Source organism: Carettochelys insculpta, chromosome 6, assembly GCF_033958435.1.
Source record: "Carettochelys insculpta isolate YL-2023 chromosome 6, ASM3395843v1, whole genome shotgun sequence".
Classification (NCBI taxonomy): Eukaryota; Metazoa; Chordata; order Testudines; family Carettochelyidae; genus Carettochelys; species Carettochelys insculpta.
The window spans coordinates 16301546-16314939 of record NC_134142.1 but is presented as its reverse complement, the minus strand read 5'-3'; the positions used below and the strand labels follow the sequence as shown (position 1 = coordinate 16314939).

The 13394-nt window shown below is 45.2% G+C and overlaps 1 protein-coding gene across 15 annotated transcripts in view; it reads right to left on the bottom strand.

Moving 5' to 3' along the window:
* Positions 1-13079, bottom strand: part of SYNE2 (spectrin repeat containing nuclear envelope protein 2) — a 300242-nt gene extending 287163 nt beyond the window's left edge. For 14 of the 15 annotated variants that reach the window (XM_074996337.1, XM_074996346.1, XM_074996344.1 and 11 more), the window contains exon 1: positions 12934-13079. The gene's annotated coding sequence lies outside the window, so the exon portion shown is untranslated. Of the gene's footprint in view, positions 1-8176; positions 8229-12933 lie in introns of all 15 variants that reach the window. The other variant, XM_074996338.1, reaches the window with a different exon arrangement.
* Positions 13080-13394: the final 315 nt, after the last annotated feature.

Sequence of the window (13394 nt, the reverse complement as noted above, 5' to 3'; positions counted from 1 at the left end):
TCAGGCACTACAGCTGTGCACACTGCCTAACGCAGTGGGGCTCTGTTCTCAGTTTGCACCTTTTAGATGCTACCATATAACATATAATAAACAATACGGTATAGCTTCATGGTTTTGCATGGGTTGGAGTGCTGACCTACAGCAGAAATAATGTGTATTTGAGGACACCGGAACAGACCATTTTAGAAATGAATTCAGATTGTTTATACATAGTACCAGTGTCATTTGGGTGTTTTATTATTGTATTTGAATGGTTTGTATGTGTCATTTTTATTAATCGTTATGCAGTAAACCCCCAAAATACGCACAACCAAGTAGCACATCTCAGGTTAACACAACTGCCACCCCGACAGGAGCAGGAAAACAGCTCCTGTCAGGGATGGCAGCCAAGATGCCACTCCTGTCAGGGTCGAAGAAACTGCTCCTTTTGGGGGCAGTGAAACCCTTCAGGCCAGGGGCAGCAGCAACCGGGCTGTCGCCCCTGACAAGAGAGGTTTCCCTGCTCCTATCAGTGGTGGCAGCTGAGAGTCAGGACTTTGTAGTCAGTTTCCCAGCTCTGCAAGCAGAGGGGAGCCAGGAGCTAGGCTGTCACTTGGTCCCCCAGTTCACCTCCACTCACTGGAGCCAGGAAACTGACCAGGGCTGGTGCCCTCCTCAGTTTCCTGGCTCCTCTGAGTTGCATGGGAAATTTGACTCACTTGGAAGTTGCGAGAATACAACCCCTGCGTAAGTCAGGCGTCTACTGTGTAGGTTATAAAATGAGAGACATGGGAGCTGCCCATCTAGAAAATGGACAGGGGCACTTGGAGTGGGCCCCTGAAGGGGTTGTGAGCAGAGCATGTTACTGTGATGGGAAGTTATAAAGACTGTAGCACTTAGCTTTGATCTAGCACTTTTCTGGTCTTACCTCCAGGAAGCTCCCAAGGCAGGTTAGAATTCAAAGAATAAAATTCTTCAAAAACTGGCCACAAAGACTATTTGTTTCCATCGTCTTTTCCTACAGAAAACAGAGAGTTTCCCCTGTGACTGGTGTATTTCACCAGGTGTACTGTACATGCTAGCTGCCCTGTGCATTGGGCAAGTAGATGTAATTTCTTCTCACACCTACACAGTGCTCTTGTGAGCCACAAAGCTGGGAGGTGCATGGTGTCCTCTCTCATAAATCATATTTCATAGTCAGCTTCATCCTGGGCTGTCTGCTGTAAGGTACACCCAGACCAACAAGATTAGACATAGCTCAAAGTACATCCCTCTTTTTTGTCTTTCCACTTTGTTATTGGTCAGCCTCCTGTTTCTGTTCTGACAGCCAGTGTGCTTTGGAGAAAGTGCTTTTTCTCACATTAAACTTCATCTCTCCCTCCCACGCCTCCTTAAAATTATAAGGCTTTGAAATAGTCTTTCCTTAAATAGACCTTGTAGCATGATTTGAGAGCTTCTGAGAACCATTTTGCTCTTACCCTAACCCATTCCACAAATTCGAGGAAATTGCCTTGAACAACTAAGGCAGGTGTGTCCAATCCACAGCCTGTGGGCCACATGGCGGCCCTGGACAGCTAGTAATGCGGACCCACAAGATCGTAAACTTTTAACATTATTATGTGATTTATATACATTAACTATATTATATATTTTATATGCGGCCCAAGACAATTCCTCTTCACTCAATGCAGCCCAGGCAAGCCAAAAGGTTGGACACCCATGAACTAAGGCTAGAGGCACTGCAATCTCCATGTAGCAAGGAGCAGGTATTATGCTCCCACAGAGGAGGCCAGAGACCAAAGTGCTCTCAAGAATCTAAACTCTGTCCCCGGCTCCGTTTTGCTGTAGAGGAGAGATGTGATCTGTACCGTCCTTTTTGTCTGTCCGCTACTTGCCCCTCCATACTGACTCAGCTGAGTTTGCTGCACCCTGGGAGGGGAGGAGGTGAGACAAAACTTCACCCACTCTTGACCCCTGCCCTCTTACAGCCCCCAGAGGCTGTTCTCCCTTCATGTTTTGAGACCCATGATGCAGATGGTTCATGCAGCAGAATTAGAGCTCGTCCTCCTTTCACACCAACATGGCTGCATATCCTAGGTCACAATTTAGCCTGTAACATAATAAACAGTCCAATTTCTAGGACAACATCTACAATCGTAGTTTGTACTAATGATCTTCACATGGCTCCACAGACCAAGTAAGGAAGAACAACATTACCACACTGACCACAGAGCCATTTGCCTCATTGTGTTGATTGTTGCTCAACCTGGTGCTGTGCTTCCAGCAGCCCAGCACAGTTCTCAAAGTCATGGACAACCACCCATTCAGTGTGGTGCCACACAATGTTATCAGTCAGCAGCTGTCAAAGATCAAGTCACCGGTATGTGTCTTCTGTGTATATTGCTCCAGAACAGCTTTGCAATATTTGATCTCCACGCTTATGGTTACCAGAACTCAATTTGTAAACACAGAATTTCTTTCTCTAGGCAGCTCTCAGGCATATGAATTATATGAGCCATCCCTCTCATTAGGTGCAAATCAAATCAGCCTCAATACCAACTGAAGCCGCTTTAACAAGACTTCCATTTTGGACACCCAATACTGCTACTTTAGATTCAGCAATCATTATAGGTGCTGTAAATGGAAACTGTCCAGCTTTTTAATGTGCTGTTGATAACAGGTCCATGTTCGATATCTACAGGGCAATGTCATGAGGACAGTACAGTTGTACACTTCGATTCTGTCCACAGACAGAGTCCATGTTGCTTACAGATTCAATGATACGCATGACTATATGCATTTCTGGCTTCCTTAATTCATTCTTTCACTTCATGATCCTTATCACTTTATTACTTGTCTTGGTGACAAATAAACCAACTGCTTGGAATGTGATACCTTCAAAGGCTACCAATGAATCTTGGTAAAACTACTGAGGAGCTGGCTTGTAAACCACAGTTTTCATTTGACTTGCAATAAAACCAAATTTACAAGCTGCCACAGCAACATAATTTGTACGAACTTATAGCATTGGGTCAGCAGTGTACCACTGTCATGAATGAATGCCTGTAAAGGGTTAAACCCAGAGATAGAGAGTTGTGCTGGCAAGCAGCCAGGTGAGCCAATGGGAAGGGAGAGGGGGATTTTTGAATTGAAGTAGTTATCTGCCGAGAGAGACGTCTGTGTGGCCAGAGAAGAGAGACAGAAATGGATTAAGTCTGAAACCAGACTTGGAAGATTTCAAAAATCTCCAGGCCTCGAAAGCAATCTTGGAATAACAGATACATGAGTGGAAAGGAAATGTTTAATCAGACATGATCAGTTTACTTTTTTATTTTGGGTTTGGTGTGAGGCTTCTAAGACTGGCTGATGCTCTCCACTCCCCTCCAGCCCCCATATACGGTAACTTTTAAATTAAACCCTAGGGAAGTAATTCTCTGTTTTATTCTACCTTTGTTTAGTTCCTATGTAACACCTAGAAACCAAGTATGCATTATCAAAGATATCTTTTTGTTTTGTTAATAAATCACCTTTTTAAGGCAATGACGCAAAAGGTTCCGCATGCATGCATTCCTAAGACCGACAGGTTGGCTATCAGTGATTGCATTTTATTTTTTTTTCTCCTCTCTTTGATTTCAAGCTCTCTCCTGAGGGATAGCTAAGAGCTTGGAGTTACCTCACAGGGCAACATCCCAAGTGTGTCTTCCTAGGTTCTAAAGAAGGGTTTTCTCACTTTGGTGATGGCAGCTACCTCCCAAGCTCAGGGAATCTGTGACCTTGGGAAGCTTTTAGGCAGAAGACTATAGAAGCAAGGTATTTTTAAGATCTCTTGTGGGCCCTCATCTTGTGCATTGGGGAACAGCCTTGATAATCACCGAAGTACAAGAACTGGTATAAGGCAGATCCTCAATCACCATTTCAATCATGTTGGTATTTACACATGGATGAAAGAAAAAAGCAGTCCAGTAGCACTTTAAAGACATGTTAGTTGAGGAACATGAGAATGTGTCCATGATTCTGTGAATAACCTGGTTAGGTCCAGTGATGGTATCTCCAGAATAGACATGTGGACAAAGTTGGCAACAGGCCTTGTTGCAAGGAAAAGTTCCAGGACTGGTGTTCCTGCTATATAGGCTGTGGCTGTTGGTGAGAATCCTCATAAGGTTGGGAGGTTGTCTACAGGAAAGAACAGGCCTGTCACAGGGCCTTCTGTAGCATGACATCCTGAATAAGGATAGGATCTTTAATAATGCGTTGCAATGGTTTGAGTTGGGGGCTGTAGATAATGACCGGTGGTGTTCTGTTCTTGGATTTTTTGGGCCTATCTTGAAGTAGCTGGTCTCTGGGTATTCGTCTGGCCCTGTCGATTTGTTTTTTTATTTCTCCTGGTGGGTAATTCAGGTTTATGAATATTTGGTAAAGATCTTGTAGTTTTTAGTCTCTGTCAAGAGGATCAGAGCAAATGTGATTGTACCTAAGGGCTTGACTGTAAACAATGGATCAAGTTGTGCACACGGGACGGAAGCTTGAAGCGTGTAGGTAAGTATAGCGATCAGTGGGTTTCCAGCAGCGTGGTACCGATCAGGCCACCCTTGATTTGTACTGTAGTGTCCAGGAAATGTCTCTCTTGCATAGAGTATTCGAGGCATAAGTTGATGGTGGGGTCCAGATTGTTAAAGTCTCTGTGGAATTCTTCTATAGTCTCTGTGCCATGGGTCCAAATCATAAAGATACCATCAATGTATCGTAAGTAGAGGAGGGATTACAGGGGACGAGAGCTGAGGAATCGTTGTTCCAGGTCAGCCATAAATGTATTAGCATATTGTGGGGCCATGTGGGTGCCCATAGCAGGTTATTCACAGAATCACGGGCACATTCTCACACTCTTCAACTAACATCATATATGCCATCATGTGCCAACAATGCCCACATGCTTTGTATATTGGACAGACTTCAAACTCTCTTAGACAAAGAATTAATGGGCATAAAACAGACATAAAAACACTCCTGATTACACAAACCTGTCAGTCAGCACTTTAATGGAGTGGACCATTCTGTTAATGACCTGAAAGTCTGCATCTTACTGAAGAGGAATTTTCACAGCAGTTTGGAAAGAGTGGCTGCTGAACTCTCTTGAATATTCAAATTTGACACATTAATATGTGGTTTGACACATTAATACGTGTCATGGGAATTTTCTAGGTCAATATAGGAGCTCTTATGCATACTTGGCTTTATCTAATTCTTGACTCTCCCCCCGGCACCCTTCTACTCTCTGATTTGCTCACCTTGATCTTTTTTTTTTCTGATTTGTCAATATTGATTACTATTTTTGGTTCTCTGTGCCTTAAATATTGAGTCTGTTCTGGTATGGCTATGATTTGAAGAAGTGGGTCTGTCCCACAAAAGCTCATCACCTAATAAATTATTTTGTTAGTCTTTAAAGTGCTACTGGACTGCATTTTTGTTTTGATAGTATATAGACTAGCACGGGTATCTCTCTGTTACTATTCAACATGGATGAAAGAGATTACAAAGCCTGCCAGTGCAAATATGTATAAAGATGTTATTTCAGGGTGATGGAGGGTTTCCACCACCATCACAGCACATAATAGACCAAAAAGGCTAAGAGTAAGGACACATCCTTGCTTTACCAGATTAATGACTGGAAATGGATCTAAAAGATCACTGTTAAGCCACCGACTCTTCCAGCCATCTCTTCACAGACTAGCTAAATGATTTTAATAAAAGTGCTTGGACTTTCAAATTTAACAAACAATTTCCAGAGGGCAGGACAGTGGACCATATTGAAAACTATAGTCAGACTAAGAAACATGAGATAAAATGTTTGATGCTGTCTGTAATATTCCCCCTGTAAATCATGTTCACAGTGCTCCACTAAGCATGAAAGCGGCACTGTGACTCAAAGAACTCTATCAAGAATTTGGACCAGAAGTCAGTTCAAGTGGATCTTACTGGCCATAGTGATTATGTGACACAGGCAGTGGTTTCTGAGACAGTGGACTATCTTCAGAAGCATCTTTTTCACTTTACAAGCTCAAGACCACAATCTAGCCTCAGATAAAACTCCCAGGACTGGGAGTTCTCAAACAAGGGGTTGCAACCCCTCAGGAGATGGGGGGCTGTGAGCTGTCAGCCTTGACTCCGCTCTGCCTCCAGCATGCATAACAGTGTTAAACATATAAATTAAAAACGCTTTTTTATGGGCGGGGGGTGTTGCATTCAGAGGCTTGCTATGTGAAAGGGATGACCAGTACAAAAGTTGGACAACAACTGCCCAAGACAATGAGAGTCCTCTACTCCCTCACTCTCCATAACAGAAGCTAGCATGACAATGGTCCTTATGTTCGTCTGAGCACAGCGACTACTAGTTGCTTGCATACCCAGGGCACAAACCACCCCAAAAGGGGAGGAGGGAAAATTCATAGAAAGCAGAAAGCCTGAAGCCCCATCAACTATAGCATGCTTTTAGGGGAACACATACTATACTTAAGTGTAACAGCAGCTGTGCTTCTCTGAAGACTCATCTACACTTCCACAAAGATTGGGTCTATCTTCTGGAGTTCGATTTTGTGCATTGGGTAAAGACACATGAAATCAGTCTGCCTGGGGTCAGCAGCTGACTCCTGTACTTCTCCTCTCACCAGGAGTAAGGGAGGTCAACAAGAGTAATAGCCTCAGTGACCTGCCTTAGTGAAGACAGTCACGTAAGTCAATTTCTGATAGGTTGATTCTAGCTACACAATTGCTGTAGCTAGAATTGTGTATCTGAAATGGACTTTCAGGTCTAGTGTAGACGTGGCCTAACATACAGTTCCCTGTTCCTCCGGCTAGAACATTGTGGCTCTACAGTAACTCTCCTGCTGATGGAATTTAACTTCCACAGTCTGGTTTTAACATACACAAGCCAGGAGCACCTGTGCCCCAGGCATAAATCAAGACTGAAACACAGCCGTAACATTTTAAATCCAGATAATCTCATTCTCTATTAGCCTACTAGCAATCTTTTTGCACATAAGTAATTGGCACTTCAGATCACATTGGTATTTACAGATAGATGACAGCAAGATTAAAAAACACTAGTCCCACTAATTGGACTGATTACCTGAGCAAGCACATTTTCAAGGTCCTGTAGTTGCCATGTAAATTTCTAATGTTTCTAAAAGTTCATAGTTGAGACGACACTTTCTCTCCACACCAAAAATCCCCATAAATAGGGGCATAATTTACTAGGAGGCAATTCAGCAGTCACCTCTGACCCCCAGACTTGGGTTTATCCTCTCCACCCAGAGTTTTCACTGGTCTATATGTTCCATTACGTCTTCTACCCTCCAACTTACTGCCCCTACATCTCCCTCCACCCACAAATTTTGCTGGATATAAAATAATTCCATATAATGTTCATATGCTGAAACAACTTTGCTCCCCCTAGAATTTTTCTGAAATGACAACCCTCCCCTTAAGAAAGACTATACAAAAGGCAAGCAACGAAAGCTCATTGGCATGCTTTAAACAGAAAATTACAACAACCTTATACATGGTCTCAGAGGGTAACCATGTCGCTTTGTAGTTTCACAAATGACAAGCAGTCCTGAAGAACCTTAGACTATGTCTAAACTGCAGGCTTCTGTCCGGGGCCTGGAGGTCTCCCAACAGAGGTCTGCCATTTCAGGCAGCAGTCTGCTGACTTCCCACTCATCCTCATTCCACGAGGAAGGACAGATGTCTCAGTAGCGGTGGTTTTCCAGATATGTGGCCCCATGTGGACAGGCCAAATGTTGGGAAAGCCTCTCCCGACAGAACTGTCGGCAGAAGATTTGCAAATACATTGTGCAATTTGCATATCTTTTGCCAACAGTTCTTGGCAATCTAGACATAGCTTAAGAGACTAACGAATTTATCTGATCATCAGCTCTCATGGGTAAGACCCACTACTTATGCCAATCATCTGAAGAAGTGGGTCTTACCCACGAAAGCTCAGGACCTAATAATCTCTAGGGGGTGACATGACTGCTTGTTATTTGTAACCTGATACATGTTATCCAAAACGATTGGAAATTTGCTCAGTTACTGTAATCAGTACACAGGCAGGCATGCGTCATGCAAAAGAAAGCACTTTTGCCATGCTACTTCTGTAAAAAAAAAAAAAAAAAAAAAAAAATTAATTTAGCCTGCTCACAAGCTGATGTCATTATCTTCAGCAGCAGGAAGAGGCATTGTTTTCTGTCTTTCTAAAATAAAAACAATAATCAAGAATGAAGATCTAAAACAGAGCCATAAACGCGAAGGAAAGACCAGTACATGTAGATGCAATAAGATTCACTGAGTAAGAGCATAGCTCCCCACTTCAGGAATAAATCATGAGAAAATTACCACTGTTCTCTACATCTGATCTTTCAAACCATGTTGCCTGATGGTTTCTTTGGTCAGATTCGGGCTAGTGTGGAAACAGTATGTAGAACTTGTCTACACATGGAAGTATTTCTGAATAATTCCACATGTAGACACCCTTATTCCAGAATAAAGATCCCTTGTTCCTGTTCAGCTCAACATACTTTGAAACTGAGCCAAGTGCTGAGCTAAACACTATTTATGGAATTCATTGCTGGTAAAGGGGTTTTATCATTCTTACAATGAACTAACTGCAAAGTCTAAACAAGGGCCCATTTTTCTTTGAAACTAGGGCTTCTCAACACAAGAGAGAACTTGACTTTGAAATCATATAAAGTCCATAAAATTATACACAGTAGTGTGAGAAATATCAGTATTTTTTGCTACTGTTGCTCTCATATAAAGCACAAATCTGAAACCAACTGTCAGGGAAAGAAAACATGTTAATCCTATTCTATCAGTATCCAGCACAGCTTGCAGCTTCTTGAATTAGTTCATTGTGTCTACGCTTAGAAACTTTACTTCACAAATGGAAAAAAAAAGCTAGCTCCCACAAGGCCTGATCTAGTCCCCACCAAAGTCAACTGAAAGACTCCCATTGACTTCAATGGGCTTTTGACCATAACCTACTGGAGAGGAGGGGAATCCTTCTTCTGTTTAGTTTTCCTTATAGTGCCATGCTCAGTTCTTAACTAGGTATGAAGCGCATAGCACTTTTAACAACTTGTTCCAAAAATATGACTTGTAAATGCTTTTGTTTTCAATCCAGAAATTTAAGTAAGATAGTCTCAGCACCCTATATCAACCTTTCCAGATGCCGATTTGTCTTGCTTATCCCCAAGTTTCACTTCACTTGAAAACCACTTGCTTACCAAATCAGGCACAAAAATACAAATGTCACAGCACACCGTTACTGAAAACTTGATTACTCTCTCATTTTCACCATATAATTATAAAATAAATCAATTAGAATATAAACACTGTACTTGCATTTCACTGTAGGATATAGAGAAACAAACAAGTCATGGTTCGTATGAAATTTCAGTTTGTGCTGACTTCACTAATACAAGGCAGCCAGTGGCACCTTAAAGACTAACAATTTTATTATTTAGTATTTAAAATGTCACTGGACTCCATGTTGATTTTACAGAAAAAGACTAACACGGCTACTTCTGAAATCTGATTTTGCTAAAGCTTTTATGTTGTCTATTGTAGAACTAGGCAACTACCTAGCTGCACTGAGGTACATGTACCCCCATTTAGAACCACAGCCCCAAATAACTAGGGCAAGAGGGTCATCCACAATTCTGTTAATGCAGGGAGTGATCCTGCTAATTGTTCTACACAGGTAAATCCCTGGACCATGCATAGCCTCAAAACAGGTCTTTAAGCAAGCAAGGTGGCTCTCTACCTAAGCTCACCAATGGGAGATGCTGACTACAAGGATGTGTGCTAAACTCTGCCCCTCACATTGGTGTAGGGATCTAAGTCTTGTTGAAGGAATGAATTAAATGCCTGCTTTGTGCCACACAAAACAGGGGTGAAGGTGATACCACCTTAAACTTTTAGTCTAGTGGTTAGAACTCAATTGGAATAGGAGAGATTCAAGTTCAGGTCCCTCCTTTCTGCCAGAGGAGTAGTCTGGATTTAAGGAGATGTTTCCCGCCTCTCTGGAGCATGTTCTGCACACTCTGCTATCAGAAACACTGATGTGAGGAAACTCTCTCTCCCTCTGAATAAATAATGAGAGAATATTCTGAGGTGGGGGCGGGGGGAGGAGGGAGTAAACCCAGGGGATTCTACCTACTAGGCCAGTGTTCTCATTGTCGGTCTGAATCATTTCATCACTTTGCCACCTGCTTCCCCTGCCCTGATGCTGCACTGCAAATTCAGGTCAGGAGGGGACTCTATCTAGCAGGGGCCTAGTACTCACAGGGTGCATTCTTCTACTTCTTGAGGGCTTGTTGCTGCAAGGGCTGGATGGTTTGGTTATCAGGACTCAGCTCCCTGTGCCTCCTGCTCTGCCACTACAGAGAAGTGGACAGACTTGTGCAGAAGAGGGATTTGTATAATGAATTGTACAAAGGGGGAACCAAAGTCCAGGAAAAGCAAAAATTTGGGTGGAAATTGGTAAAAACCAGTCCTTTTTCAATGCTGGTACCTACCAGCACCTCAGCAGCCTAGTCACAGGATTGGTTGGGGATGTGGAAGTGGTCAAGGAAATCATTTAAGTACCTGCTCCTCTCCCCCCGCAAAAAAAAAAAAAAAAAAAAAACAATAGCAGCACTGGTTAAATTACATTATTGGCTTTTTCAAAACCTGGACTTTTTTTGGGGGGGCGGGGGGGAAGATTTTATATAGACCAAAAGTAAAGGGCCTAGTCTAGAGACAATTACAGATGAGTATGATAAACAGGCATAAGGGGCTTTGCACATTTCCCCCGCCCCTTTCCCGTGCAGTTTTGCTCATCAAAATCAGTGCACTTGTGCTCATCAATGTCTAGGACATTCCTTGATTTTTTTACATTTGATCAGTTGTAGCATTTCAAAAGTTTTCACATTACAGAGAAATGCCACTAAGCTGAATGTAAGACCTCACAAGCTTAATCAAACCTTGCTGAGGTAAGCAACTCAATAACAATTCCTCTTTGGCTTATCTGGTGTTGCAGAAAAAGTGGGGCCCCAAAAACAAGGACCACTGGGGAATGGGGGCAATAGAATAGGAGGAGGACATGGAGGATATATAGAGCTTCCACCATGGGGACAAAGGGAGGAAGGAGGGCACACAGACTGTGGCAGTGAATGAGCATAAGAGAGAAATGGGAGGTACACAGAGCCCCTTGCAGGACAAGGAGAATGGAGAAAAATGGAAGAAAATTATATTGGGGGTTGGTGGGGGAATGAGAAACACAGCCTCAGCACAGGGGAAAAAGGAATTGGAAGGGGCACACAGAGGCCCTAACAAGCACTAGAGAGAGAATGGGGGACACACAAGCCTTGGCATGGGGAGGAAATAGGTAATATGGGGTACATAAAGCCCTTGCATATTTGAGGGAGGGAATAGAAGACCCTGGTATCCTTGCAAGAGGAATAGGGGGGCACAGAACCCTGGGCATGAAAAAAAGGTTTGGGAGGCTCACAGGCAGTCCCTAAAATGGAGAAGGATGCGAAAGTACTACACGGGCAGCTTCTGGGGCAGAATGGGAGGATGCAAGGAGCCCCTGCTCTGTGCCAATAACTACAGAGTGTGCAACCCTCTGCTATGTAGCATTTTGCCCAGTGCAACATAACTGGTAATAAAGTTAATTCTACAACTAACCGCTGTAGTCCTTACTCAGCCAAGACTTCCATACACTTCAGTGGAGCTTAGCCAGGATAAAGATTCAGGTACACAGCAAACAACTAGGGAAAGTTGCTAGAGGTAGGAATGTGCTGCAGCAAGCCCTGGCTTAAAGAGATTTCCATTACATACAGGATTTCCAGTTTGATGCACCGGCTCTCAACTCACCCCCTACAAAAATGGTTCCAGCAATCCCCTAGCCAACTACATAATAACCTTAAAAGATAACATCCCTTACATAAGCAAGAGCACATCAAGTGTCAGGAAGAAATGCGGCTCCTCCAGTATGGTTTGTGGAATATCTCTTCCGCCACTACATGTCTTCCAGCACCAGGACACCTCTACAACACTCAAACTAATGCTAAGAAACTTAGTATTTCAAGGCTGGAAAACATTTATTTCAAAGGGACATTTGTTTGGCTCAATGACAAATCAGGCAATTCAAAAAAAAGTGAAACTAAGGGAATCTGTCTCAAGGCTGCCTGGGTATTTTCCCCTCTACATCTCCCAGCTCCCATAATTTAACTTATCTTGCAAAGGTTGAGTAAATAGCTCTGTCTGTGCGCACCTGATAGGTCTGGTTTTCCTTTGTTGTTGTTGTTGCCCCCCCCCCCAGGATATAAACAAAAAACGGGGGAAACTGAAACCGTTTGCGGTATCTGCTGGGACAGCTGCTCGATTAGCTAAGGCGCCTGGTTGCCCCTGAACGGCGGCTGCTTCCAAGAGGCAGGGCGGCGCTCTCTCCAGCTCCGAAGAAGTGGGTCTGCCCCACCTAACAAATCACGCTGCTGGTCTGTGAGCTCTGCAGGACGGTGAGGTTGGTGTGTGGGGATACGGGGCTGACACGGCTCCCGCTCGGTTGCTGGCACTCAAGGCACAAAGACAAGCGTGCGCCAACAAAGGCCGCCAGGTAGGGCGCCCAGAGCCCGCGTAATGACCGCGGAGCGCGGCGGCCCACCCGGGGGCGCAGGGTCAGGGCTGGCAGGCGGCCTTGGGGCGGTGTTGCCGACGGGCCGGCGCCAGGAGGGCTCGGGGCTTTGCAGGCGTTTGTGCCCCACACAAAGGGCTGCGCGGCTCCGTTCCCGCCCAGGCGAGCGCGCCCTCTGTTTCCCCCGGCGGGGGCTGGGGCCGCCCGCCAAGCTGGCTGCGCGGGCTGAGCCGCTGCCCGGCCCGCCGCGGCTCTGGGGGGCGCTGGGAGATACTCACTGTCCGCGCCGTCCGGGGGCTGCAGCAGGGGTCAGCCGCCTGCGCCGGGGAGCTGCCGCGGGAGGGGCTGGGCGCAGCGACGCTGCCCCTTGCTCCGCTCCTCGGCCGCAAACCACGCCCCGGGCCGGAGCAAGGCCAGACCCTCCCGCCGCCGCTGGCCGCCCCGAGCGCAGGAAGTAGGAGCGCCCTCAGCCTGGCCCGGCCCAGCCCAGCCCAGCCCAGCGCCCACCTGCCAAACAAACAGCACGTGGCCGGGCCCGGACGCTGCTCCGGCTCCCCCCGCCCGGCACCTGCCAACGGGGCCTCTGGGGAAAGGCGGCCCCTGAGCGATCTGGCTCTCTTCGGGCGGCCGGGAGCTGCAGCCGGCAATGGGAGCTGGGAATCCCGGGTTCTGTTCTCACCCTGCCTCTGGGGAGCTCTGTGACTTTGGGCAGATCGCTCTCGCTACTGGCAGGACCTCT